The 6000-nt window shown below is 39.2% G+C and overlaps 1 long non-coding RNA gene across 1 annotated transcript; it reads left to right on the forward strand.

Annotated features, from left to right (window-relative positions):
- The first annotated feature begins 4400 nt into the window (after positions 1-4400).
- LOC145705015 (uncharacterized) lies at positions 4401-4911 on the forward strand. Its single transcript, XR_014134542.1, has 3 exons — positions 4401-4462; positions 4504-4793; positions 4832-4911. It is a non-coding gene; the product is annotated as an uncharacterized LOC145705015 (long non-coding RNA).
- The last annotated feature ends 1089 nt before the right edge of the window (positions 4912-6000 follow it).

The following is a 6000-nucleotide window of genomic DNA, read 5'->3' on the forward strand; positions in this document are numbered from 1 at the left end:
TTTCCATCAAAAGATCTTCAACAATTCCTCTCGCAAAACTAACATCGCTCACGTGTTCTTTGCTGTGGTATTTTAATTTTTCGCGGAGGACGATTTCATTCCAATATCGCGATGAAGGTGGGTTTCTTTTCAGCATTTCGATGTATTCAAATGTCAATGCAAGAACATCTTCCCAGAAATCCAAGCCTTTGTCAGTAAATCTCAAATCAATAAGGAGAAAAGCTATTCCAGGAGCATAATCTTTAGTGTTTGCTTTCAGTCCATCAATGAAACCTTCTGTTTCTAATTTTTGAAACAAGGATTTTGGCCCTTTCTCATTGATAAGGCTCGTTATATAAGTTCGAGGACTGATCTTTTTATCTGTTTCTCGCGGTTGCACTTGAAAAATGAGGCTCATTTTATGTTCACTGGATATTCTTTCAATTCTCGCAATTTTTCCAAGATCTCGTTTTCTGAAAGCCAGATAGAAAATTGGATCCGGCAAGTTCAAGTCCGGTAAATCGGCAAAAGAATGAAGAACTGCGTTTTCCATCGTGTCGAGAGAGATATTTTTGCTCGAAATGACAAGAGCCATGCCGTTGGAGGAGTAATAGCTTTCGTGGAATTTTCGCAGCTTTTGGGCGATTTCAGCGTCTGTCTGATTTTGGCGTAAAGATTCTTCATTTCCAATGAAAACGGAGCTGAGTTGATGTTTCGGATTTGAAAGCTTGAAGAAAACTGCGTATTCTTTGAAGCGATCAGCTTGTCGTCTACCAAGCCATTCGGAATTCACCGCTTAATTTTAGTTAAAAAAATTGCAAAAACGAGTTCTACCGTCTATTTCTTGAGTAATCAGACTTTCATCAAGTTTTGGCGATTTTATAAAATCTGCTAGTCTATCTGCTCCTTCAAGCACTGCTTCTCCAGGAAGAACATCAAAGAAAAACAGAGTCCGCTTCAAACTAGTCAACGCATTGTTTCTTCCGCCATTTGAATAAACGAAATTCTTGTAACCAAGTATTTCTGGATAATTTTGGAGGAACGACTCACCATGTGCTCGAGAAAATGAGCCATTCCTTTCATATCACTACGGAAAAATCGACTCGTTAATTGAATAAAAGAACTTACGGAGGATCCTCTAGCATTCCAACGGAAATGCCAAGAGAGACGGAATCTTTGACAGCTAAATCATCTTTTACCAGGACCACTTTCATCCTGTTCTTGAGCTGTAAGTATCGAAATTCTTTCTTATCATTTTCCGCTTTTCCAACATCATCTTTTATCTCAAGAAAAGAAGCGACTCTTTCACGGTAATTTTCTTCCACCGCTTGTGATAGAACATCGAAAAATAACTGAAGAAGAGTCCATATTTTGGGGTAAGAGGGATTCGCCTGCCCCCAATCCGGCGGGTGACAAAAATGACCGGACCAAGCGGGTGACAAGCCCAACACGGCCTAACTGCCCAGCTCTGCGGGGAACAGCGAGGCTAAGTGGGAAATCGCTAATTTATCGAGGAAAATCATGATCAGAGGGTTGTTGCGACGGTCTAGCTTATCTGCACAAGGTTCACTTTTCGGAGGATCATGAGCATTTTCTGCTTGCTGAATTTTTATGCACGAATTTTATACAACAGACCTTTATTGAACCCTGTCGGACATCCTTAATGAATAATTAATCATAATTTATGAACTAAAGACTCAAAATCGTTTACTTTAGGAAAACATTCCGATCTCATAATGGCAGACGAAATATAATCCCGTCTTTTACGAATCCTGTGTCGAGGAATAATGGAACAAAGACTTTGGAAGGTCGTGCTGTTTTCTTAGTCAAAGAAAGTTTAGTCGACTGAGAATGAGAGAGAACGACGATTACGAAGAAAGTCTTTGGTAAAGCTCGGAATCAATGTCTGAAACTTGGTACAGTGGGTTGCGCAGGTAGTTGCCCCTTTGCGATTGCCGCTTTGGTTGCCCCTTCGCCCGCGCTTTTTCTATTGGTCGAGAAAAATATAATTTTCACCAAAATTTCCAAACTTTTTTGTTTTCTCTATACTCTAGATGCGTTCTAGAGCTCCTAAAACTCCCCTTTCGCCAGAAAAAACCACGTGAAGCAAAGAAAAAAAATCGAGAGTATAGAGAAAACAAAAAAAAAAGTTTGGAAATTTTGGTGAAAATTATATTTTTCTCGACCATTGTTTCTTTCTAGACTTGCTCAAAGTGATTGCAGGATTGGTTGACCCTTCACCCGCACTTTAGGGGGCAACTACCTGCGCAACCCACTGTAGTTAGTTTGGCTTTTTTCGTCGAAACGATCTGTTTGGCCTTTGAAAGTTTTGAAATGATCGAAATCAGAAGATTTCTTGGGTGAAGTTCTTGAATAAGCTTCTTGAGCAGTTTCCTGTCGAATTTGTCATTTTCCGAAGGTCCCGAAAGAAGAAAACTTGGATTTTTTCCATCAAAAAGATCTTCAACAATTCCTCTCGCAAAACTAACATCGCTCACGTGTTCTTTGCTGTGGTATTTTAATTTTTCGCGGAGGACGATTTCATTCCAATATCGCGATGAAGGTGGGTTTCTTTTCAGCATTTCGATGTATTCAAATGTCAATGCAAGAACATCTTCCCAGAAATCCAAGCCTTTGTCAGTAAATCTCAAATCAATAAGGAGAAAAGCTATTCCAGGAGCATAATCTTTAGTGTTTGCTTTCAGTCCATCAATGAAACCTTCTGTTTCTAATTTTTGAAACAAGGATTTTGGCCCTTTCTCATTGATAAGGCTCGTTATATAAGTTCGAGGACTGATCTTTTTATCTGTTTCTCGCGGTTGCACTTGAAAAATGAGGCTCATTTTATGTTCACTGGATATTCTTTCAATTCTCGCAATTTTTCCAAGATCTCGTTTTCTGAAAGCCAGATAGAAAATTGGATCCGGCAAGTTCAAGTCCGGTAAATCGGCAAAAGAATGAAGAACTGCGTTTTCCATCGTGTCGAGAGAGATATTTTTGCTCGAAATGACAAGAGCCATGCCGTTGGAGGAGTAATAGCTTTCGTGGAATTTTCGCAGCTTTTGGGCGATTTCAGCGTCTGTCTGATTTTGGCGTAAAGATTCTTCATTTCCAATGAAAACGGAGCTGAGTTGATGTTTCGGATTTGAAAGCTTGAAGAAAACTGCGTATTCTTTGAAGCGATCAGCTTGTCGTCTACCAAGCCATTCGGAATTCACCGCTTAATTTTAGTTAAAAAAATTGCAAAAAACGAGTTCTACCGTCTATTTCTTGAGTAATCAGACTTTCATCAAGTTTTGGCGATTTTATAAAATCTGCTAGTCTATCTGCTCCTTCAAGCACTGCTTCTCCAGGAAGAACATCAAAGAAAAACAGAGTCCGCTTCAAACTAGTCAACGCATTGTTTCTTCCGCCATTTGAATAAACGAAATTCTTGTAACCAAGTATTTCTGGATAATTTTTGGAGGAACGACTCACCATGTGCTCGAGAAAATGAGCCATTCCTTTCATATCACTACGGAAAAATCGACTCGTTAATTGAATAAAAGAACTTACGGAGGATCCTCTAGCATTCCAACGGAAATGCCAAGAGAGACGGAATCTTTGACAGCTAAATCATCTTTTACCAGGACCACTTTCATCCTGTTCTTGAGCTGTAAGTATCGAAATTCTTTCTTATCATTTTCCGCTTTTCCAACATCATCTTTTATCTCAAGAAAAGAAGCGACTCTTTCACGGTAATTTTCTTCCACCGCTTGTGATAGAACATCGAAAAATAACTGAAGAAGAGTCCATATTTTGGGGTAAGAGGGATTCGCCTGCCCCCAATCCGGCGGGTGACAAAAATGACCGGACCAAGCGGGTGACAAGCCCAACACGGCCTAACTGCCCAGCTCTGCGGGGAACAGCGAGGCTAAGTGGGAAATCGCTAATTTATCGAGGAAAATCATGATCAGAGGGTTGTTGCGACGGTCTAGCTTATCTGCACAAGGTTCACTTTTCGGAGGATCATGAGCATTTTCTGCTTGCTGAATTTTTATGCACGAATTTTATACAACAGACCTTTATTGAACCCTGTCGGACATCCTTAATGAATAATTAATCATAATTTATGAACTAAAGACTCAAAATCGTTTACTTTAGGAAAACATTCCCATCTCATAATGGCAGACGAAATATAATCCCGTCTTTTACGAATCCTGTGTCGAGGAATAATGGAACAAAGACTTTGGAAGGTCGTGCTGTTTTCTTAGTCAAAGAAAGTTTAGTCGACTGAGAATGAGAGAGAACGACGATTACGAAGAGTACGACAGATATCCTAATGCTCCTCCTGAAGAACCAGTTGTTAGGAGCCGGTTTTTTCACCACAATCATCATCGAGATAAATCTCCGAGTAACGTTTGTTATTAAAATCGCCAAAAAGAACTCAGCCAGATAAGAGAAAATCAAAGATAAATCCATACGCGCAGAAAGTCATCCTCGGGTAACAAATATTTTCATTTTTCACTTCTTATTCGAATAAAGCCAGTGGCAGGCAGAACTGACTGCTTGCAAACCGTGCTGTGGCCATTCGCCGCTCAACTGCTGCGTCAACTTTTGGTTTCCCTGCTTTGGCGTAACAGATGTAGCTCAAAAATACGGCCATGGTTGGATAATGTCTGTGGCGCTAGGATCCGCGGTCGCTTGCTGTTTTGGACTTTCCTGGTCATTTTGTCCGCTTCCTTGCGCGCTATCGCCTTGCAGCTCGTGTTTTCTCTGCTGCTTGAGGACAGAAGTACGAGAAAAACATGGAGTGAAGGGAGGCTGTTGCTTGGGTAGGTACAAATTTTAAATCTGGGAAAAATGATTTTAGATTGGTTCGCTGCACTCTGCTGCTCAGCTTGTGTGATAAGTCAGATGCAGTTGCAAGCCAAACTCAATGAAAGAAATTAAACAGTTTTCTAAGCAAATTTTGCTTGAAAATTTGGCTTTGCTTCATTATTTGATTTCAAGAAATAAAAGAAACACTTGAAATATTTATTAAACTTAAAATTTTTAAGCATCGGCAATGCTCCTGTTTACCAAGTTAACTTAATTTTGTTTTTCATGAAATATTTTCGAGATAAATTACTTATATTCAGCTCCAACTTTATTGACGACGATGCTCGGCCCAGGAATTTGGCCATTGATTGTTATTACTTTTCGCATTTCTTGGCCGTCGACGAGAAATAGATTCTCAAGCTCGTCTAACGGATATTTTACATTTCCGTCCTTGTCGAATATCTCGTTCACGCCCTTGTTGATGTCTTCTTGAATGATATCAAAATTCCGCTTCGTATTGTTCCAGCTGATCGGGAAGTCTCAATGTTCCAGAGATACTAGCAAACGGAGTCAGTACAAGCCTTCATACAAGCTTCATCGTAATTGCAGATGATCTCTGCGCGAACGAAGTTGAAACAAAAAAAATACATAGAGAAACATCTGATTCCGAAACAGACTTTCTCAAAATGAAAGTGCTTTTTCAGGACAACACTTGATTTTATTTATGTCAAAGTTTGATTTTCCACTTTCATGATGTAGTCTTACCTGTCTTTTACGTTTAAATAGGCAGTGAAAACACTGTAAAACTGAATAACACTCCATTCAAAATTAGGGCAATTCAGATGACTTTTGAAATTGCTTACTCTGGCGAAGCTCGGCGTTTTACAAATACGAAACTATCTGCAGTTTTTCAACAATTAATGAATTTTTCAGAAGACTTTGCTCATTTATCTTGCTTAAGGATATAGCCTATGAAATTGAACTTTCATAGCGCCTAAATGCGACGTCGGATCATCTTATTTCAAAAGTATTCCTATTAAAAAATGTATGCAGAACTCGATTCTGGTACTTTTTTAAAACTTTTCATTCGAATTTTTCTCTGTAGAGCGTTTTGAAATCTTACGATCGCGATTTCTCGAAATATTTACATTAAATTGCTAAAACTAAACCAATGACTGCATTAGCAAAATGCTTTAATAAAATATTGTGGCTGAAAAATCC

Source organism: Oikopleura dioica, chromosome PAR (genome assembly GCF_907165135.1).
Source record: "Oikopleura dioica chromosome PAR, OKI2018_I68_1.0, whole genome shotgun sequence".
NCBI lineage: Eukaryota > Metazoa > Chordata > Appendicularia > Copelata > Oikopleuridae > Oikopleura > Oikopleura dioica.